The 24,255-nt window shown below is 41.6% G+C and overlaps 1 long non-coding RNA gene across 1 annotated transcript; it reads left to right on the top strand.

Moving 5' to 3' along the window:
* The first annotated feature begins 16,365 nt into the window (after positions 1 to 16,365).
* On the top strand, positions 16,366 to 17,117 carry LOC126589239 (uncharacterized). The gene is made up of 2 exons (XR_007611776.1): positions 16,366 to 16,471; positions 16,555 to 17,117. It is a non-coding gene; the product is annotated as an uncharacterized LOC126589239 (long non-coding RNA).
* The last annotated feature ends 7,138 nt before the right edge of the window (positions 17,118 to 24,255 follow it).

The following is a 24,255-nucleotide window of genomic DNA, read 5'->3' as shown; positions in this document are numbered from 1 at the left end:
TCAATGATTCAAAAGCCAAAGCAAAAATAGAAATGTAAGGCACAGGTCTATACCAAAATCGAGGCTCAACGGAAGCTGGAAATGATCAGAAAAGAGGTCTGAAAGTGGCCTGATAGGATTTTTAACGTCTATGCAAATAGGGTCAAAATCACATGAAATACTTGCAAGAATACAAGGATGTTGTAGTATAGATGCTCATGCAAGGTCATTTTCCTCAAGGACTATTTGGATAATTTATGTAGAAACAATTCATAATTAAATGCTTAGAATTAAAACTTGAGAAAAGAGAGTTTGAGATTGGGTAATATTAAAAACGAATTTTAAACAAAAACTAATATAATCGAAGAAAAGAGTTTTAAATACCAAGTTATAAAGGCACTAGGGTTCCACCATCACCTAGCAATCCTATGAATTTATACCAATTACTTACGATTTACACATGCTACTTTGAAGGCTAGGTTTTCCTAATATATATTCTCCTCGTGATATTCAAGCAAGAACGTATATCTAACATGCAATCCGTCTGTGATATTCAGATCAAATATGAACATGCAAGACTCATTAAGTTTTATGAAAACCTTTTTAAGAACCATGCAACCCCTAAGAGCGTGATATTCGCCTTAGATGAAATTACAATTATCAATCACAAGAAGCAATACTCAATTCTCTGGTGATATTCCCACCGAATTGCATCCAATTACTTGTCTAAAGATCCTAATGGTGGCCAGTCATCAAGATAATTAGATAGTTTAAAAACAGTGATCAATAATTCAAAGTGTGCATGCAATCAATCATAATCAATTAAATAAAAATTACATATTCATGCTAAGGCTCAAGGCTTCGCCCTAGCAAGAAGAATTAGTTACGCATATTCATAATTGAAATCATAGAAAATATTATTAAGAGGAAAATGAATGAAAACACCTTAAAGTAGGAAATCCCCAAGAACCCTAGCAAAGTTCTTTGTCTCTGAAGTTGAATAATAATAAGCGTAGAGAAAAACTGTAGACGGCCAAAGCCATATATTTTCTCAGCCCTTACACACCCTAAGACATAGGTTTCTTACTCCAACTACGAAACTAAGAAAAATAATCAAATATCTTAGAAAATAAAACCCTAATTAAACTAGGAGAATCTGCCAAGTTCTTTTCCAACCACGTTTTAGTCTCAGATCTCCACCAAATCCGGCCCAAGATAGCTTCTTTTAAAGATAAGGACGTTTTGAACACATCTCCAGAAGGCCACAAAACCATCCGAGATCATCTTGGGCTCTAGAAACGCAATTTAAGCCCGGAAACGTCATTTTTCAGCACCGCACATCGCTCCTTTATTTTATCGCCAAAAAATAACCGCTTGATGGAAAAATCCCAAATTTTGCTACGATCAAGCTAATTGACTCACAAACGTCTTCCAACTGAAATTACTCCAAAATTAGTCCATTTGACCACGTTTTGCTCCAGAGGAAGTCGAGAGTCCTATATTGAAAATACAATTCAAAGTATCAAAATTTTTCTAAAATATTAACCAAAATATACTAAAAATAGGGTTAAATATATAATATAAAATTCACTTATCATGGCCCAACGGCCAAGGTTTCAAATTTCAAAAATAATGAACAGTGTTCCCAATGTTGCTCTTGCGTCCAACACACAATTATCACTTAAAAACTACCCTAATCTAACACTAAAACACGATCTAGGGGGTTCTAGGGGGCTTACTTGTGCCAAAGACGGTGAAAACTCACCAGAGACACACGTATAATGGCGGTGCCACTGTGCAGCGAGAGAAAAAAGGTTTGAGAAGGTTTTCCGTCGTTCCTGGGTCTGAGGGTTTCATAGATGGCATGAGGATGACGATGGGGTTGTCGTTGCTGTTGTTGTTTGTGTGAGTGTGTGTGTTTTCTTGGAGAAGAAGAGAGTGACAGGGAGATGAGAGAGTTAGCAGGAAGGAAAGAAAAGAAAAAGAAAATGAGATAGAGAAGGGAAATCATGGGGAAAGAAGGGAACCAGAGACAAGGGACATGTGTGGGCCCCAATGGCACACAAAATAAGGTCCACTAGGGAAAAAACTAAAAAATATCTTTCGAGTCATAAAATTAATGAAATGCCCTCGACGTTCTGAATTTCGTAAAATATTCGTTCTAACTCTGATTTCAATTCCGCTTGCGCCCACACGTTTGTGGTGGCGAGTACAATAGGGGTAAGCTAAGAAAATGAGTCATACACGACATGACATGACGGTCAACAAAAGTCAACGCTTTTCGCACCGAGGTGCATTTTGGTAAGATCACACATTTAAAATTTTAAAAACCGTAAAATTAGGGACAGGTTATTAAAGTCTACCCCCGTAAAAAAATATCGTCTCCAAAATTTGCAACAACTTGCTATTCATAAAAATATTAGAAAGATAGGAAGGATATATATATAAAGAGAAGAATCAAGTCAGAGCGGTTGCATAACAGAGAATGTAATTCCGTTGCAGGGATCATTTTGGTAAAATATATATATATATATAAAGAGAAGAATCAAGTCAGAGCGGTTGCATAACAGAGAATGCAATTTCGTTGCAGGGAACATTTTGGTAAAATCACACATTTAAAATTATAAAAACCGTAAAATTAGGGACGGGTTATTACAATTAGTGAATTTTCAAATTTGGTTTTTGGTTTTGCTTATTTTTTCTTGTATTTGTTAGTAATGATGGCAATATGGCTTAAGTTTTAACTTTTAACTAAATCAGACTAGTCCGCCTAGACGCTAAGCTCCAGCCTGTTGCCCGACTAGTGCCTAGCATTTTTTAGAACCTTGCTTGTACCCAAGGAACAAAATGCCGATAATATCGGCGATATATCACTGATATTATCGGTTTTTAAGTGTACCGATATTTTTTTAACTATCCAAATGGTTTTCGTGATAATATCGCTATATTTCTGAAATTATCGCGATAGATTTGGAACTGGGCACTCGGAGAAGAACGCCAGAGCTTCTAACTGTAAAACAGGACCCTAGACTCTGATCTAGGTATGAAAACGAAATAGAAGACGAGATGAACGTTTTTATATATTTCGTTTGCCGTGAAACGGTCGGAGGTATTCGGAAACTTCGTCGACACCCACAGCCTCGCCGGAGATGGGTGTGCCTATTCCCGAGCCAATTTCGTCCCAAAAACCTTGCAAAAACACGATTTTGAACTTAAATTTCACATATAAGTAGAGGGAGAAGGAGAAAGACGAGGTTGCTGCTGATGATGATGGGTGTGAGGTGAGTGTGCGTGTGTTGTGTGCGTGTGTGGTGGCATGTCTGTGTGTGTGTGTGGTTGGGTCATCTCATCTGACTCACCTGACTGATTTTACAATAACTTTTTGCAATTTCAGACCATGGACAACAAATAATAGTGCTTTCATTAATTACTACATATTTTCTACTCTCACAATGTTTGTCAGCTCGCTATATAATCAACTTGATAATGTTAAATCCATCATGCAATGCATTTCCTTCCAATTTTTTGTGATAAACTAATAGATAATTGACTAAATAAACATCCTGCAAAGTTTCAATAAAAATTTCCAAGTTTTTCTTACAATTTCCGTGGTTTCCATGGAATTTTTATCGATATCGATATTATCCCGATATTTCCATCGATATTTCCGTGTTTTCGGACTACCGATATTTTTGATATTACCGATATTTAATACCTTGCTTGTACCATCTAATTCATTTTGCTATTCTTAGTTCTTTTTTGCATCATGTGCAAAAAATGTAAACTCCAAGCAAGAGATTGTTAGCCGGGAAGAAAAAATGAACATGCATAAAGCATTGTTCTAAACATCTCCGCCCTTAGGCGTTTGAAAATTAAGAAATGACGCCTAGACCTACTTAGGCGCCTGCCTAGCCCGCCTAAACACCACTAGATCGCGACTCTCCACTTGGACAGGAAATATATAATTTTGCATTTTGCATTTTTTTAAATAAATTGTGAGAAATTTGTTCAATACTTAGATGAACACATATGATATGTGTCTTCCCATGTTTTCATTGGTTCTAATACTTTATAATGTCTACATTATTCAGTTTTGCATTTTATTTTATTTTTTTCAATAAATTGTGAGAGACTTATTGAATACTTAGATGAACATGCATGATATGCGTCTTCCCATGTTTTCATTGGTTCAAATCTAAACTATGTATTAATAGAGTCATCTTTGTCAACCAAACGAGGGTGAAAATACTATTTAGTCTTCTATCACAACAAAAAAGTGAAGGGCAACAACGTAATTTTACAAAACAAAATTTTGTTGCTTTTTATTTAAGCCTCACTTGACACACCCCGACTCGGAATGTCTGCTAGGACTCAGAATTGAGTTGTGTTGGCCGACACCTGGAAGGTGACGAAGCCATAAAGTGTGGTAATGCGTAGACTATGAATAAATTTAAATCTAAAAGTGTCTCAATATACGAGTGCGTATGGACCCATTCACACGTGATACCGAGCATAAGTAAAGTATAGCAAGGTAAGATAATGATTATACCCTCATAAGAAGCCACCTGTACTGAGAAGTTCCACGAATCCTCGTCGATACGAAAAACTTTGCTACTAGAACCTGGACGGGTGCAAAACAGAAAAATGTGAGTGGGCGAAAACATGCTCTTCCAAACCATTTCATTTATCAAAGTAATAACCCTTCGCCGTAAAACCGGAATAATTTCTCAAAAAAAAAAAGAATACATACCAATATCAAAACGATACCCGGAATAGCAGAATCCACATGTATGCCATGCCCAATATCTCAACATAATGAAATAAGTAGCCTAGGTGAAATAAATTCATGAAAAGTAATATGTCGGCCGGATCCATCTCTTGTGGCTTGTACGGTTGAACCCATAGCTCATCACATATCCAAGTAATATGTCATCCGGATCCACCTCTTGTGGCCTGTACGACTAAACTCATAGCTCATCACATATCCCTGCACATGAGTCGGAACCACCTCTAGTGGTCTGTACGACAAGACTGAGTGTAAATAACTACGCTCAAGTGCTACGATCACGTGAAGACTGTGTGAATAATCGCGGGTCACCTACGAGTCAGAACCACCTATACTAGTCTATAGACAAGAATGTGCACCTACTTTGGATCCAAGGTGAGCGTAAGGTGCAGGAGGTGAACATCACGTGAAAAACTGTGCCCTGGCCACGGGCGGGAGCACTAACACCGGGGTGCAGGTTTATGAGCTCTAACTGTATTTAATATAACATATATAACTCATGGGCAACCTGTACGACAGTGTTGGAGTTGCCTATTATTGCAACATGTACGACAAGGTCAGAGTTGCCTATAACATAAATGTAGTCATACAATAACTCAATCATTTCAACTAATACCATAAACTCACCTAAACTTACTTGTGCGTCTTGCATTCACCTTCGCACTTCAATGCATTCACCATAATTATGTGCAGGTAATGTACATATGGATATGCCATGATGCAATCTAAAACTCAACCATATCATAGTATTTCCAAATATATACATATATATATGGAATAAAATGCATAAGTTGTAACGCCCTACTCCCGAACTATTTATTTTCGGGCATAATTATTAGTGATAAGCCCAATTAAACATTAGTTTAATTAACTATCATTACTTACATTTTACATCAATTTCTTGATTCTTCACACATTGATTTAGACCAACATTTAACCACCAAATCATAAGGTTTGTTTATACCATACTTAGGGTCTCCGTATTTAGACCTCGTATAAATACTCGGGGGACTCAAATGTAATTATGTAATAAAGGAAGGGGCAAATATGTAAAAATGGGAGGAGCCCTTATTCTATAAGAGGGCCTCCTCACCCTCACAAACCCTAAGCCTCTCCTATCTAGAGCAAAGCTCTCACACTCTCTCTCTCACAAATACTCTCAGAGAAATACAATCAGTGTGGACGTAGCCCAAACCTTAGGGTGAACCACGATACATCTTGCGTTATTTACTTTACTTGCAGATTCACGGTCAGATTTACGTTGTTCCAAGACCTCCGGTTTTATGCATCAACATTTAGCGTCGTCTGTGGGAAACGATACTAAAAGTTGTGTCGGTTCCCTTTCATTTTTTCACCTCCGCCGTGAATCTGCAAAATCTGCAAAAACCCCACAACCCAAAGTTTTCCCAAAAACCCACGGAGCCATCTCCTCTCTCACTCAGTCTCTCTCTGGAACTGCAAGACAAAATCCCACAACTTCTTTCTTTCCTCTCTCTAGATTTCTCTCTTTCTTTCCTCTCTCTCATCTCTCTCTAGATTTCTCTCTTTCTTTCCCTACGAAGAGAGCAAGAAAAAGATTGGCAGAAAGACATAAAAATACAGAAATATGACGGCGAAGTGGGTGGAATTATTGGATACGGGGGTGAGAATAACAGCAAGGTTTCACTCTCATTGCCGACAAACCAGACGATTGTATTACCATCCTCCCTACAGCTCATCTACCTCCAATAAAAAACACCATCATCTTCATCCCCAGAAGAAACGCCGCCACCGCCATCATCATGCTACTCGGTGATTCTGAGAATTATGAGCAAAAGCAGAACATGGGCATGTATATTCATGCTAATGTACACCATCCTCCTGACTTCTTCGTGAAACTTCCTTAAATCTTTACTTTCCTGGTACGAATTGAAGCCCCAGTCGTCTTCTTCGTCGTACGGATGACATTTCTTTTTCACCTCGGTGCTTATGGGGGTGGTATTCAGGCTGCTTTCGATGTTCTCGGCGCTTGCAGTGACAGTTCCAAGAACTGCAGAAACCCCGAGCAATCTGGACGGGAACCGCCCTCGTCCCGAACTGCAACTATCGAGCAATCTTCCACCATCACCTGCAAAACCTGCCAGATTAAGGTTTGAGCACCGGTTCCCGGAAGACCATGTTTGCAGGAAGCAGACGGCGGCACGGCTGTCGTTGGTGGGGAAGGCTGTGAGCTAGAACGACAAGTTCATGGCTGCTTTTGCTTTTGCTTCATGGCTACTACTTTTCAAGACTGGACAGTGGAGATCACCAGCCTTGTCCGCCGACCGACCCGGTTCACCATGGATCAGCTCGTCCGTAAATTCAAGCCACGAGAGCTCCAAACCTTCAGTTATGGCCATGGCAGCTACTCCAGCGTACGCTTCATCAATCACCACCGCTGCAACCCTCTTGATTTCTCGATTGAGTGGGAGAGGCTGAAGCCAGGTCCCTGCATCTTTTTTACAGGGCCATGTAAAATCATTTTTTTTTAGAGAAAGCAAAAGTGGAATAAAGGTGATATGGAAAGAAAGAAAAGCGCTCTGATGGGATTTTACAGCAGGAGTACACCAGCTTGTGTTCAAACAGCAGAAAAAGAAAAAAATGAGGAGGTATATATACCAAAGATGCTTATGTCGGTACAGATCTTGTTGGCAAAGTTGAAAGAAAAATTCCCGATGATGACCCAAGAAACCCAGCTGTGATAGCTGATAATTGCCTGCGCACTTCCTTAACCAATACGGAAGCGTTGTCAGCCACCTGCCAAAAGGGAAAAGAAAAAGGAAAAGTAGAAAGCAAAAGCAAGGAATAAATACCCCACCAGAATGATGTGATTTACTTTTCTTGGCAGATGTATGATGTAATCTATTTTTCGTATCTTTCGGAGACATCTATGTAAACCCCATTAGAGGGTTAAAAAAATAAAAAAATGGCAAAGCCGAAAATAAATGGGCTAGAATGTTGTATGGAGGGCGAAGGCCCATGAGCCCAAAATAACTTCAACCAGGCGATCAAAAGTACGCCCGGTACTCCACAATTATTCAGCAACCTGCTGCTATTACAACCAATCAGGAGATCAAAAAGTACGCCCAGTACTTCATAATTATTCGACAACCTGCCGCTAATACCACCAACCAGGTGATCAAAAGTACGCCCAGTACTCCAAAATTATTCGGCAACCTGCCGCTATTACCACCAACCAGGTGATCAAAAGTATGCCCAGTACTTCAAATTATACATGAGCATTACTCATGTCAATCATACATAAACATACATGAGCATTACTTATGTCAATCATACATAAACATTTATGAGCATCACTCATATCAATCATACATAAACATTCATGAGCATCACTCATGTCAACATTCATGAGCATCACTCATGTCAACATTCATGAGCATCACTCATGTCAACATCCATGAACATCACTCATATCAATCAAATATTCATGAGCATCACTCATGTCAACATTCATGAGCATCACTCATGTCAACATCCATGAGCATCACTCATATCAATCAAACATTCATGAACATCACTCATGTCAATCAACTTCAAAAGCTTCATTTATAGAGCTCTAGCTTCAAAAGCTTCATATATAAAAGCTCTAGCTTCAAAAGCCTCATTTACAGAGTTATAGCTTCAAAAGCTTCATTTACAAAAGCTCTAACTTCTAAAAGCTTTATTTACAGAGCTCTAGCTTCAAAGCTTCACTTGCAAAGCTTCACCTACAAAACTTCAGTGCAGGGTATACAAATACCACCTCCGAACAACCACCACTTTGGCCCATACACGGATTCAATTTGAAGTCTCCAGCCAACAGACTCTATTGATCGAAGACTTGGGGGACTACATTATGTACCATATATTGGGCCTCAACTGGGCTTCATGAAAAATACTTGGGGGACTCTAGCCCATTATTTATGTATTGAGGAGCGAGCCCTTATTTTATAAAAGGGATTCCCTCACCATCATTAGAGCAGCATCAACTCTAGCCCATTATTCATATATTGAGGAGCAAGCCCTTATTCTATAAAATGGACTCCCTCACTATCATTAGAGAGCATCGCCGCCAGCTGAGCAACCGCCTCGCCGCGAGCATCACTCCTAACCCATCACTTATGTATTGAGAAGCGAGCCTTTATTCTATAAAAGGGACTCCTTCACCATCATTAGAGAGCATCGCCGCCTACTGAGTAACCGCTTCACCGCAAGCATCAACTCTAGCCCATCATTCATGTATTGAGGAGCGAGCCCTTATTCTATAAAAGAGACTCCCTCACCTTTAATGCCACAAGCTGAGCCAACCAAGGCAACATAAGACATAAGCTGAGCAGCCTCGCAGCATATACTACTTCTAGTTGAGCATCATTTCAGATTGAGCACCGCCTCAAATCGAGCATCAGTTCAAGACAACATCTAGTTACTTCGGCCCACACATGGACTGAATTTGAAGTCTCCAGCCAAAAGACTCTCTTAACTAAAGACTTGAAGGACTACTGTTTATACCATACGTAGAGCCTCCGTATTTAGACCTCGTATAAATACTCGGATGACTCAAATGTAATTATGTAATAAAGGAAAGAGAAAATATGTAAAAAATGGAGGAGCCCTTATTCTATAAAAAGGCATCCTCACCCTTACAAACCCTAAGCCTCTCTTATCTAGAGCAAAGCTCTCACACTCTCTCCCTCACAAATACTCTCAGAGAAATACAATCAGTGTGGATGTAACCCAAACCTTGGGGTGAACCACGATACATCTTGTGTTATTTACTTTACTTGCAGATTCACGGTCGGATTTACGTTGTTCCAAGACCTCTGGTTTTGTGCATCAACAAGGTTAAATGTCACATTTTCCACCAATGTCCCTCACATTGCTTAATTCCCCAAACAAGGCTATTGTCTCAATTATTGTATGGATGCATCTAACGTCTCGTTAGACTGCCTACGTACCCTAAACAGGGATCAAGCCATTCGTAGTTCGCACTAGTACTTCAAAGCATTCATAGTAATTATATGCAGGTAATATGCATAAATCAACTTAAACACGTTTGTAGAATTATCAATCATATGTATATATATATATATATACAATAGAAAGGAAAAGACCCACTCACTGATATGTAGAAGGGTCGTAGCCCCCGAGTCTCGCTTGACTGCGCTCGTCCTCTGGAAATGTCTCACCTATATGCAAAACAACTATTTTAACGTTATTTTAAGCACATACTCAAAACTAGGTAATAACTTCTCATACATTGCTCAATTGGGGTGTTTGAATATAACAACGTGATCTACTCAACCCCACGAACTTCCCTAAGCTTCATGAAGCAGTCCTAAGGCTCAATAGAACCTTAAAATTCAACGAAACCTCCATGATCACAACGAAGTCACTATGCACCACATCGGGGTTTCTTGGTTCCCAAGTTTTCGAAGTCTTCACGTCCAACCAAAGGTATAAATGAGTTCCTGGGCTTGCAATGAACACGAATATCACCTTCACAGCCTCGATCCGTGCACGAAATGGCTGGTTCACCAGTTGACCGTACAATTGTACGAAAAATGGAGAAAAACCGAGAAGGAGGAAAGAGAGAGAATCAACAGGAGTGGTGTGTGTGTGATCCTAGTTGGTCACCAAACAAAACAAAAGAATAATAAAACCTAAGTTCTAATTGGGTCCAAGAACTTAGGAGATTTGAATTGGTCGACAACCTAAATTCATCACACCACACAACGTCCAAGGGTAAGATAAGAATTTCACACTATCGATAATATATTTCAGGACGGGCTATCACATCACTTACATGTGATTTTAACATTTCTAATTTTCAAAAAATAAACCTTTCTCTTTCTCTTCCCACTCCCATACGTTCTCTCTCTTTTTATTTTTTTTGTCAAACAATAGATTTTGTTAAATTAGTCACTGACGGGGTTTAAACTCACACCGTTATACAAGGGCTCAACACTTTTTCACCACTGTGGTAAACCCATACGTTCTCACTCACTCTTCCTCTCTTCTTCAATTTTAAAAACAAAAATAAAAAATTTCACACACTTTGTGTGTGGCCATATACTATACTTTATAATCTCTACACCATTCTATTATGCATTTTTTTAATACATTATGAGAGACGTGTTGAATACATAGATGAATACACATGATATGCATCTTCCTATGTTTTCATTGGTTCTAATACTATATAATCTCTACATCATTCTATTTTATAACTTATATATCCCAATGAAATTATGTATAATCATACTCTTACTTATACGATATATAACACATTTACTTAAATCTGCATATTTCACCTAGGAACCCGCTTACCCACCTAAGCTCTAGGTCCTAACTCATCACCCGATTAGCACCTAACATCCTTTAGAACCCTGGCATAAAATCATTTTAAATTTTTCATCACACCTAAACTGTAATTAAAGAAACTACACAGAAATCATTTCGTAATCACATAAGTAAGGATTCTTAGCTGAAGGGGCTTATGCCCTTGGCCCAATTGCCCTTCCATTTTGAAACCGATGGAGATGAATTTTTTTTCGGTTGGAGGCAATTCAACCTACGTGCAAGGACTACTGTAGCACCGGTGGAAATGCTCATTTAGAATTTTTAAGGGCCAATTTGGGTCTAACAAAAGAAAAAGGACCAATTTGGAACCAAAATATTTTGAAGGACCAAAATGAAAAGGTAATCATATAATTTGAGGCCCTTAGACTAAAAAACATGGAGTTTCATTGGACTTTAGCGGACTTTGACTTTACAATGTGGTGGTTGTAGATCTTAGTATCTTGCATCTGTGCGAACTCAAAACCCCTGTCAAGAACGAATATTTATTATTAATAGCCAAATATTAATCTTAATTTAAAAAATGTCTGCATTAAAATAAAATTTAAAAATAGAAAAAAGTGAATTTGAATAGTCATAAACACCTTTATTATTATAGAAACTTTAACGAAAAATTCCTGATACTGTTTATTTTAACGAAAAATCATATTTTTACACTAAAAAGTCAATTCTGATATTATTCACTTTACCTTTTATTTTATCCTTATCGTTAAAAATCAAAGTTTTCAAGCCATTTTCATTAGTTTTCCTTATTATTTAACCTTGTTGATGCACAAAATCAGCGAGGACTTTGGTACAACAAAAAGTGTCAGGTTTTGTGACCTTCGCTTGGTTGCTTCGGTCACTAGTGAGGATAAGTACGTAAATTAATAGAGACAGAGAAGCAAACACAGGATGTACGTGGTTCACCCAGATTGGCTACGTCCACGGAGTAGAGGAGTTCTCATTAATTGTGAAGGGTTTACACAAATACATAGGTTCAAGCTCTAGTTTAGTGAGTTCTAGTGAATAGTTTAGTACAAAATGACATTAGAGATTATTGTGGGAGAATGATCCCTATTTATAGAAGAGAGTTTCTAGTTTTGTTCTAATATTGACACATGTCGTGTTGTGATTGGCTTCTGATGTTGACACGTGTCGTGCTGTGATTGGCTTCTGATGTCGACACGTGTCGCATTGTGATTGGCCTTCTGGTTGAAGGGAAACTCTTCTGGGTCCTTGACGGTATAACGTTGACCGGTGCTCAGTAGTTTCGGGATTAGTCAAGTATGGTACAAACAGTGCTCCCCTAAGTTCCCGAGTGAGGGAAGCTCCTCGGTTGGGGACTTGCAAGATCCAAGCCGCTGAGTAATCACGAAACTTCTAAGTACCGAGGTGTGATATCGTCTTCACTTGCCTTATCTTTCTCATAGGTAGATGTGGCATCTTCTCTGGAAGTACGCTTCCTCCATCCAGGGGTGGTATCTTTAACCGATGAAGATGCACAAGGTAATGTATCAATTTCACTTGAAGCTTACTTGTAGTTTCGGGCTTGGTCAAGTGCAATACAAACCCTATAGTAGGAGTCCCCCAAGTCGCCGAGCTAGGAGATCTGCCGAAAGAGGTGACAGACAAGGTAAGCAGTCAAACTTCCAAGTAAGCAACCTAGGATCAGAGGTTTGACTTCGGCTTCCGGTTGATTGTTCTCCTTCTCCTTGTCTTTCATTCAACTGCCAGGATAAGGAGAAGCAAATGGATAAGAGATGATATGAGATACTTTTGCTTTTGAAGAAGTAACTTTCCACAGGCTTATTCTTGAACTGTGCTGGAGAGTTTTCTGGTTCCCTTCAGTGTATAAGGCCGACTCAAGAATTTGAGGGTCAAAACAAGTCCATCAAATCTAAAGTACGTTCGACCTTGATGATATGGGATAATTTTGCTGTTGACGGAATAATGAATGTGGTATGGAAAGGTGTCGTGCTGTAGTGATCTGTTTCAGCTCACCGTTGAACCTTCTGCTTCAATCTTTTGCATGGCAGAAGTGGTGTGCAACCTTTGCATTTAAATGGTCCTTCAGAACATTCCTTCATAGTGACTCATCCACGCTTGGCAGCTTCAGTGTAAAGAGCCAATATCTGATCAACTGTCATGAGGTATTTGCCGGTGGAATTCGTGACCTTGACAGCAGTTGAGGATGAGTACTCGAGAGCAATGCTAAGTAAGCAACCAGGCAAAGGTTCCAGGCAGTCAGTTCCAAATTGGAGGTTTGATTTCAGGTTCCGACTGACTGCTCTCTTTCTCCTTGTCCTGCAGGTGTGGACAAGGACAAAGACAAAGACAGAGAGAAAGCATGATACGGGATACTCTTGCTTTCGACCCTGATGATATGAGATACTCTTGTTCTTGGTGTGGCTTATTTGCTGAGGTATTATCGGGGGGAAATAAAGCTGAGTATTTCGAGAGGTTATGTTGAGGGTGCCTTCTCGAATGCGAGAAAGGGTTGAGCATTTTTGCAGGTTTGCCTGTCCGTTGAGGAGGGAGGTCGATGTATATAGGGATTTCCCAATAACAAGTAGTAATGATATTCCTTTACCCTTCTTGGTCACAGCAATGTAGTGGGAGCTGCCAGCTTCACGTGTTTTAATTTTGTCAGAGCACTTTGAAAAAGTGGTATGTGGTATCTGGAAAGCTGATGTTACGTGTGAAGATTACAGACAAGCTTTATCTAAGGAAATCTGGCTCTCGAAGTTCTGAGAGTTGTGCCTCTTCGGTTTTCGAACAAGCAATCCCGTCGAGGATCTGACTCTCGAGATTCGGAAAGCGGTGCTACTCCGGTTTTTGAGAAAGTAATTATGTTAGGAGTCTTTTCTCGAATGTGAGTAAAGGTTGGATGTTCTTGCCAACCTGTCTTGCCGCAAAACACGAAGGTCGACACACATAGGGACTTTCCAGTTGTCAAGCAGTGGTGCTGTTCCTTTACCCTTGTGGGTAATAGTAGGGTAGCTGGAACTTCGAAATTCTCGTGCCTAAACTTTGTCAGAGATCTTTGACAAAGTTATATGTGGTACCCGAGGAGTTGATGGTGCATATGGAGAGCGGTGATTGAACAGTAAGATTCACGTGCTTTCTACTTCACCAGAAATCTTCGACAGATTGCCCGTAATTTCCGCAAAGCTGAGTGTGCATGTGACAGGTGCTGACGAGGCTGAAAAAGCAGGTGCTTCTTCGATTTCTGAGATCGGCCCTCGTGGTCTCTGAGCAGCCCAGCTTTTGAGAAAGCAAACGCCTCTTCGATTTCTGAAGCTCCGTCGAGTGCAGATTTTTATAGAGGCTGGCATTAAGTTCCACAGCACACTTGAATCTCTACCAGTAGAAGCTCCTTTCTTGCACTTCTAAGATCTTGATTTGTCTGACCTCTTCCCTCTTCAACACATTTGAAAATGTCTGGACCCTCCGACCGTCGTTTTGACTTGAACCTTGGAGAAGAGACAGCCACGCCTTCTCCAGACAACATATGGCGCCCATCCTTCATATCCCCTACTAGTCCTCTTACCGTTGGGGATTCTGTGATGAAGAATGATATGACCGCTGCAGTGGTGGCCAGGAACCTTCTCACTCCCAAAGATAACAGACTACTTTCCAAACGGTCTGATGAGTTGGCTGTTAAGGACTCTCTGGCTCTTAGTGTTCAGTGTGCAGGTTCTGTGTCTAATATGGCCCAACGCCTATTTGCTAGAACCCGCCAAGTTGAATCATTGGCTGCTGAAGTGATGAGTCTCAAACAGGAGATTAGAGGGCTCAAGCATAAGAATAAGCAGTTGCACCGACTCGCCCATGACTATGCTACAAACATGAAGAGGAAGCTTGACCAGATGAAAGAATCTGATGGTAAGGTTTTACTTGATCATCAGCGGTTTGTGGGTTTGTTCCAAAGGCATTTATTGCCTTCGTCCTCTGGGGCTGTACCTGGTAATGAAGCTTCAAATGATGAACCTCCAATGCCTCCTCCTTCTGGGGTTTTGTCAAGTACTGAGGCTCCGGATAACCACCCTCCGGTGCTTTCTCTTTCTGGGGCTCTACCGACTGCTGAGACTTCCCCTAAGCAACCTTTGTGAATGCTCCCTTTTGTTTGTTTATTTTGACCCATGTATATGTACATATTTGTGGCTTATCGAAAATATTAATAAATAAGCTTTGCTTCATTTCAACATATTGTGTTAAATACACCAAAGCCTTCTTCATAAAGTTCTTTGAATTTTTTCTTTTGTTGAAACCTGTATTGTTGAAGCTTTGTGAGTGAAGCGTGTAGTTTGAGGTAGTGTTCCCTTAATTTCCCGAGTGAGGAAAACTTCTCGGTTGGAGACTTGAAAAATCCAAGTCACTGAGTGGTTGTGAGACTGCCGAGTATCAAGGTGCAGTAGCATATGGTGGGAGTCCCCCAAGTCTTCAGGCGAAGAGAGTTGCCGAATGAGGTGTCTCGCTTGTTACTAATTTGTCAAAGTAACGAATCCTTGTTTCGATGTCACACATTCGTATATGCTTTATCTAAAAATATTTCCAACTTTTGTGTGTTTGATGCTGCATGCTATTGACTAGACAAGATCAAGTGCAATTAGTAGCTTTTCTCTCTTTTTCATCTTTTCTTTGGTGGAATTGCTTTTCGTTTCCACTAATCAGCCTGAGTGGATGCAAGATAACACCATTCTCTATAGCTCAGATTGCAAAGTCGTCTTCATGAAAGTTGTTCCTTATCTTGTGAACTACAACATATCCAAATTTGAGATCCATCGGAGTAGTACAACTTCAGAAATTCAAGTATGATGAGTAACTGTTCATCAATTTTCTGTTAACCCGTCAGACTTGTTGTGAGCTTCGAAACTCCATTTTCTCTTGTTCAGATCAACATACTGTCTTCATGGAAGTTGTTCCTCATCATCTCTTCCATATCATATCAAAAATTCAGAACAAACTAACGGTTGAATATTTCCAGATCTTCGAAACACCGCAGCAGCTTTGAAGCTTGCAGAAATCTGACCGTCATGTTTGGAGCTTCAACACTCTAACTTCCGTCACTCAAATAGAAAAATTTCCTTCGTGAAAGTTGTTCATCTGCTCAAGAACTATAAGATGTCCAAAATTCAGCTCCACTGGAATTAGCTTCGCACTATCTTGATGAAGAGTGTGTGAAGCTTTTATGTGTTTTGGTGTTGAAATTTGGTATTGTAGGTGAAACTTTGGGGTTGAAGCTTGATAGGTGAAGCTTTATAGGTGAAGCTTTGGTGTTGAAGCTTTATAGGTGAAGCTTTGTGTTTGAAGCTTTATAGGTGAAGCTTTGGGGTTGAAGCTTGATAGGTGAAGCTTTGTGTTTGAAGCTTTATAGGTGAAGCTTTGGTGTTGAAGCTTTATAGGTGAAGCTTTGTGTTGAAGCTTTATAGGTGAAGCTTTGGGGTTGAAGCTTTATAGGTGAAGCTTTTGTTGGCACCATAAATTGATTGTGCTTCGCACTATCTTGATGAACATAGTGCGAAGCTTGGGAGATTGATACTTGTCCTCCATTGATGAAGCTTTTGTTGGCACCATAAATTGATTGTGCTTCGCACTATCTTGATGAACATAGTGCGAAGCTTGGGAGATTGATACTTGTCCTCCATTGATGAAGCTTTTGTTGGCACCATAAATTGATTGTGCTTCGCACTATCTTGATGAACATAGTGCGAAGCTTTGGAGATTGATACTTGTCCTCCATTGATGAAGCTTTTGTTGGCACCATAAATTGATTGTGCTTCGCACTATCTTGATGAACATAGTGCGAAGCTTTGGAGATTGATACTTGTCCTCCATTGATGAAGCTTTTGTTGGCACCATAAATTGATTGTGCTTCACACTATCTTGATGAACATAGTACGAAGCTTTTGAGATTGATATTTGTCCTCCATTGATGAAGCTTTTGTTGAATTTCCCAATTTCCAATTTCCTCTTTTTTTTTTTTTTTTTTTTTTTTTTTTTTGGGAAAACTAGAAATTTGAAAATGTGGGAGAGACAACGTATACAAATTTTGCTTCCATACTGTTAAGCGAGAGATTGTGATGCAAGCCACATCTTGTAGTAGTCGAAGGTTTGGATGAACCATATAAATTGAATTTGCTTCGAACAGTCTTGATCAAAAGCGTTTGAAGCGTTCTATGAGTTGTAGTGTTTGCATTGTTACAGAGGAGAAATGTCTGAAGCAGATGCAAGAGGGCTGAAAAGCTTGATCTTCGTATACCATGCATTGAAGCCATTGTTGGCTTGCAATAAGACTTTGTTGGTGACTATAGCTCTTGTGAGGCATAAGTGCTCCCCTAGTTGAGTTGTACAGCTTGATGGTTTTTGATTATTTGTGAATGCTAGGAGTTCACATGTACAAGTTGTACCACTCGTCTTCTGGTTAATGGAATGAATGGTAGGTTGCTTTCATCACGTGGTTGGTGGTACGAATGTGAATTCCTTAATCACCTTTCATCACATTTCATCACCTGGTTGGTGACATGAAGGAGAGTACGCGTTGTACATTTCATCACCTGGTTGGTGGCATGAAGGAAAGTACGCGTTGTACATTTCATCACCTGGTTGGTGGCATGAAGATGAGTTCCTTCTTCACCTGATTGGTGATAAGGGTGGCAAGTTTCCAAATAATATTAGAGTACGGGTTGTACATTTCATCACCTAGTTGGTGGTACGAAGGTGAGTTCCTTCATCACCTAGTTGGTGAGAATAAGGGCAAGGTGTCGAGGCACATTGTGGCAAATGTCGAATGACACAAAGTGTGTTGAACCCTTTCGAAGCACAGTTGGCTTATGTATGGATGTGTTGGAATGTATGATGTTTATGCATGAATGTGTTGGAATGTATGATGTTTATGTATGAATGTATTGGAATGTATGATGTTTATGTATGAATGTGTTGGAATGTATGATGTTTATGTATGAATGTGTTGGAATGTATGATGTAGATCCTTTGTATAGTCTTGTTGACACATACTTAGATTTTGTTTTGTATTGGAAACATTTGCGTTGAAGCTTCAACACTTGAGTGTTTCATTGCTCAGAATGGAAAAGAGTTTATGGCCGAGTTGGCTAAATCACCTCTTTATTGAATTCATACCAAATGGTCTTTGTTACATAGGATGCCGAACGGCTGTAGCTTAACACTTGTACAATGTGAGTCTTATTTGTAATAGTACTTCAAGTGGTCAGCATTCCATGGATGGCCAAGGGTCTTGCCGTCGGAGTTTCTGAGCTTGTAGGAGCCAGGGCGACTGATGCCGACGACCTCGAACGGTCCGTCCCAGTTAGGACTGAGTGTTCCTTCACTCGGGACTCTATCACAGAGTAATCTTTTCTTCAGTACCCAGTCTCCCACTTTGAAAGAGCGAGGTTTGACCCTTGAGTCGTAGTAGTTGGAGATGCGCTGCTTGTAGGCGACATTCCTCAGGTGAGCCTGATTTCTGTGTTCCTCGACTAGATCCAGGTTGAGGGTGAGTTGCTTGTCGTTCTCACTCTGTATGTAGTTCTGGATTTGGTATGTTGCTTGCTCAAGCTCAACTGGGACAACTGCTTCTGTACCAAAAGCAAGTGAGAATGGAGTTTCTCCTGTGGAAGTCCGATATGAAGTGCGGTATGACCAAAGGACTTGGGGTACGAATTCTGGCCAACAACCTTTAGCTTTGTCCAAGCTAGTTTTCAGAGTGCGCTTGATTATTTTGTTAACGGCCTCGACTTGTCCGTTAGACTGGGGATGGGCTGGAGAGGCAAAACATAAGTTGATGTTGAACTTAGAGCAGAACATCTTGAACTTCTTGTTGTCGAATTGCCGCCCATTGTCCGTGACTATCGCATTGGGAATGCCGAATCTGCAGAGGATGTTCTTCCATACGAAGTCTTCTATTTTTCCCTCAGTAATGGTTGCCAAGGGTTCTACTTCAGCCCACTTTGTGAAGTAGTCAACTGCAACGATTGCATAGCGGACCTTGCCTTTCCCTGCAGGCATTGGGCCGATCAAATCAAGTCCCCATTGGGCGAAGGGCCAAGGGCTGATCATAGGAGTGAGCGGCTCGGGAGGGGAGTGAGGGATAGTTGCGTAGCGTTGACACTTATCACATGAGCGAGATATTCTGATGGCATCTTGGTGGAGTGTTGGCCAATAATATCCTTGGCGAAAAGTCTTGTGAGCTAGGGATCGAGACCCAGCATGATCTCCGCAGACTCCTTCATGTATTTCCCGAAGGACAATTTCCGCCTCCGCAGGTGTAAGGCATCTTAGGTATGGCAAGGTGAAACCGCGCTTGTAGAGTTGGTCATTAATGATCAGGTAGCGGGCAGACTTGTATCGAATCTGCTTAGCTTGGACTTTGTCAATTGGGAGGGTGCCATGAGCAAGGAATTTATAAATTGGGGTGATCCAACTATCTTCTTGTTGTAAATTGTACACCTCCGTGACCATGGTGCTTGGTTCTGCCAACAATTCGACATGAATTTTTCTCCCAATCTTGTCTTCCACTGCCGAGGCGAGGCGAGCCAAAGCGTCTGCATGACTGTTTGCCGCTCGAGGAACTTGGGTGATCTGGTAGTGGAAGTGCTTGAGCAAAAGTCGCGTTTGCGCAAGATATGCAGCCATGGAGCTATCCTTAGCATCAAAGTTGTTTGTGACTTGGTTGACCACTAATTGGGAGTCACTGAAGATATCAATTCGTTTAACCCCAAGGTGTTTGGCCAAACGCAAGCCTGCTAGAAGGGCTTCGTATTCGGCCTCGTTGTTCGATGCCTTGAATTTGAAACGAATAGCGTATTCCCTCGCCACTTTGTCGGGGGTAGTGAGGACTAATCCTGCTCCGCAGCCCTGTTGGTTGGATGAGCCATCAACATACAGACTCCATGCTGGGGTCGTTGATTCTACTTTCTGAGCTTTCGATGGTAATGAAGCTACTGCTTCAGGTGTAGAAGCAATGTCAACAGGATATGTGAAGTCGGCGATGAAATCTGCTACTGCTTGACCTTTTTCGGCTGGTTTTGGTTGGTAGGAGATGTCAAACTCACCCAATGCTATCGCCCATTTGATCATTCGTCCAGACGTGTCAGGACTCTGGAGTATCTGTCGAAGAGGGTGATTGGTAAGCACGATGATGGCGTGTGCTTGGAAATAAGGGCGAAGTTTCCGAGCAGACATGACCAATGCTAGAGCTAATTTCTCAATGTTGGAGTATCGTGTCTCCGCATCTTGTAGGGCCTTGCTAGCGTAGTAGACAGGACGTTCGACACCACTGTCCATTCGAATAAGAACAGAACTGACTGCTGAAGCCGAAACCGATAGATAGATGATGAGAGTGTCACCAACTTCTGGTTTGGAGAGCAGAGGGGCTTTACTCATGTACTCTTTGAGGTTCCTGAATGCCTTGGCACATTCCTCCATCCATGTAATGTACTTCTTATTTCCCTTGAGTGCTTTGAAGAAAGGAGCACATCTGTCTGTGGCCTTAGAGATGAATCTGGTTAAGGCTGCCACCTTGCCAGTAAGGCTTTGGATGTCTTTTGAAGTTATTGGCTCTTTCATGTCGAGGATTGCTTTGATCTTTTCAGGGTTAGCTTCAATGCCTCGTTGGCTAATCATGAAGCCTAAGAATTTGCCAGAGCCCACGCCGAAGGCACATTTGTTGGGGTTCAACCTCATTCGATACCTCTTTAGAATGGTGAAAGTTTCAGATAGGTTGGTGATGTGTTGGTCAGCATGTTTGCTTTTGACTAGCATATCATCAACGTAGACTTCCATGCTCTTCCCAATTTGTTCGGCGAACATTGAATTGACCAGTCTCTGATAAGTTGCTCCTGCATTCTTTAAGCCGAAAGGCATGACTTTATAGCAATATAGTCCCCTGTCAGTAGTGAAGGCCGTGTGTTCTTGGTCTGAGGGGTTCATGAGGATTTGGTTGTATCCTGAATAAGCGTCCATGAAGCTCAAGAGCTCACACCCTGCCGTAGAGTCTATAAGTCTATCAATGAGAGGAAGGGGGAAACTATCCTTCGGGCATCCTTTGTTTAGGTCGGTGTAGTCGACACACATTCTCCACAAGACCTTTTGAAGCAGGAGACTTTCCTTGGTCGGATTTTTCTTAACAAGGACAACATTTGCTACCCATGTTGGGTAATTGACTTCACGGACGAAGCTTATGTCCTTGAGTTTTTCAACTTCTGCTTTCATCGCCTCGTATCGTTCAACATCATAAGATCTTCGCTTCTGTTTTACTGGTTTGGTCTTGGGATAAATACTCAAGTGGTGACAGATGATATCGGGAGAGATGCCCGGCATATCTTTATATGACCAAGCGAAGACCTCGGCGTTCTCTTGCAAAAAGGAGATCAGCGACAACCGAATGGGTGGTGACAAAGTGGTGCCAATATTCACCATGCGGTCTGGATGGTCTTTGGAGATAGAGATCTTCTCTAACTCTTCAGCGGGTTGTGCTTGCTGGGTGAATGAGTCATCTCGAGGGTCGTCGGGTTGACCGTTGCCATCCTGAAGACCCGAGTTGGATTCATCTGGACTGGTCTTTACGACTTGGTTATGTATAAAGAGAGTCTCCTTGGGGACAGGCAGGTGTTGTTGTTTGACTGAAGTGTTGTAACATGATCGAGCACTAAGTTGATCTCCCCTGATGTACCCATTGCCGAAAGGGGTTGGAAACTTCATCAACAACATATGTGTGGATACCATGGCCTTGAGATCATTGATGCCTGTGTGCCCAAAGATGACATTGTATGCCGTCGGGCAGTTGACCACTAGGAAGTTAGTGGTAATAGTAGCTGTGTAGGGGCCTGTACCAATGGTGAAGGGTAAGTGTATACTCCCTAAAGGTTGCACGATATCGCCAGAGAAGCTTATCAGAGGAGAAATCGAGCGATCGAGCAAGTGTTCAGCTACATTAAGTGCCTTGAAAGCTTCAGCAAACATGATATTGACTGAAGCACCTGTGTCTATCAGGATTCGTTTCACATCAAAATTTGCTATGTGAGCTTCCACGATCAACGGGTCATTGTGAGGGTAGATGATACCTCTTTCTTCCTCAGGGTAGAAACATATTGGATCCCAGTTAGGCTTTTGATACTTGCCTCCTCTGATGTCTTCCACGTGAAACACTTGATGGCCAGGTCTCAAAGTTCGTTCACTGCTTTTCATGGCCCTATTGGAAGATTCAGACATGGGTGTGCCGCCGCTTATGGAATATATCACATTCACCTGGCGTTGGTTACGGTTATCCCTTGGAGGGTGAAGGAGAAACTGATCAATTTTTCCTTCACGTGCCAAAGCTTCAATATGGTCACGGAGGATAATGCACTTCTCACTATCATGGCCATTATACTCGTGGTAGCAGCAAAACATGCCCGTGTTCTTCGTGGACTTGTAATCTGGCTGTCTTGGCTTTGGCTTTGGTATCAGGTGAGCTATACTGGGGTAGATGGCAGCACATGTAGCATTCAAAGAGGTGTATGTCTCATACCTCGGGGTAGGGCCTGTCTTGACACGTGATTGGCCCACTGCGTTGACTGTCTGGGGGCGGGCATTATTGTGACGATATCCTGAGTTATCGCGATAGTGCCCCTTATTCTTTTTATTAAAATGAGATTGGTGAGGATGGAAGTCCTTCCTTTTGCCCTGAGATTGATATGTCTGCTGACTTGGCGAAGCATTAAATGAGGCAGGGGGGTGTGCTGCTACCATTTGGAAGGTTGAGGTATTTTCATTCGGTTGGATCTGGCCTCCACTCCCTACTTGCTGATAAGGGGTGACTGTAGGGGGTTTCCCTTGATATGTCCTTGCCTCGGCGAATGCATGGTTGTAAGCTTGTGTCATCACCTCAGAGTAAGTCTTCCAAGTGTTGGCATTGATCATGTACTTGAAGAAACAGTCACGTAAGCCTGCAGTGAAAGCCTTGAGGGCGGTTTTGTCATCTGCATCAGCGCAGCGAGAATACTCATGGCTGAAGCGGCCAGCGTACTTTCGTAATGACTCGTCCGGCTTCTGGTGAATAGTGTACAAGTCATCTGCGGAATGCAAGCGATCGGTCTGGAAGATGTGTTGAGAGACAAACAGCTTTCTCAACTCTTCAAATGAGTCTACTGTCTCAGGTGGAAGACGGCAATACCAGTTTAAAGCTCCGCCAGAGAGGGTGGAGGGGAAGAGAAGGCACCGTTCTTCGTCGGTGTGTCCCCGGTATACCATGGTGGACTCAAAGAGGTTAAGGTGTTCAATCGGGTCTTCCCTTCCAGTATAGAGTTGTAAGTCAAGCTTCTGCTTTGTCTTCGCTTGGAGGGGAGTGTTGAGGATCCTTTTTGTGAGAGGGCCAGGCCTGGGTTGGTTCCAGTCAGGTATCTCGGCTTGACGTTCAGCCTTCAACTTGTTTACTTCCTCAAGGAGCTGCAGGACAAGGGGGTCCTGAGCGGAGTCGTGCACCACCGAAGTTTTCTTCTTTAAGTCCTCATCGCCTCTTGGAAGTAGGAAAGTTTGATCAAGATAGCGTGATCTTTCTCTGGACTCGCCACACTGACTTCTAGAGTGAGTATGTCGGAATGTTTCCGAGTCCCCAGTACCTTCATATTCTTCTGGGACTTGTTGCCCCTTCTCTAGATTGGCGGCTGGCCTGGGTCGTGGAAAAGGACCGAGTCTTTCAGAAACCCTTGGGTCATTGATCTTCGAGCTTATGTGGATGGGATTCTCTCGACGTTGCTTTAGGAAGTCTCGACAATCGCGATAGACAGCTTTTGATCCTTCCACATCCTCTGTGAGGAGGTGTTTTCCTCTACTTCTCCTGCTTCGGGTTGAAGCAGCTGGGTTGAGAGAAGTCTCATGTTGATTATCACATTGATGTGTAGCTCGATCCCTATCAGGGATGTCCGTGTCGGATATCGGCGACCCTCCGTGTTGGGGGGCATTCAGTTGATTGTTGACCTCGACAGGGGCGACGAGCTTGTGTGTTTGAGCCTGCCTAGCCTCGTGAAGCATCTCGAAAAGTTTTTCATATTGTTCCTGGAGGACCTCATTCTTCATCGCTATCTTGTTGTTCTGAACCTCTAGCTCATCGACTTTAGCTTGAAGAGTAACTCTAT

This window comes from Malus sylvestris, chromosome 2 (genome assembly GCF_916048215.2).
Source record: "Malus sylvestris chromosome 2, drMalSylv7.2, whole genome shotgun sequence".
Lineage (NCBI taxonomy): Eukaryota > Viridiplantae > Streptophyta > Magnoliopsida > Rosales > Rosaceae > Malus > Malus sylvestris.
Note: the sequence above shows the minus strand (reverse complement) of the source record. Positions and strands in the feature narration are given on the sequence as shown.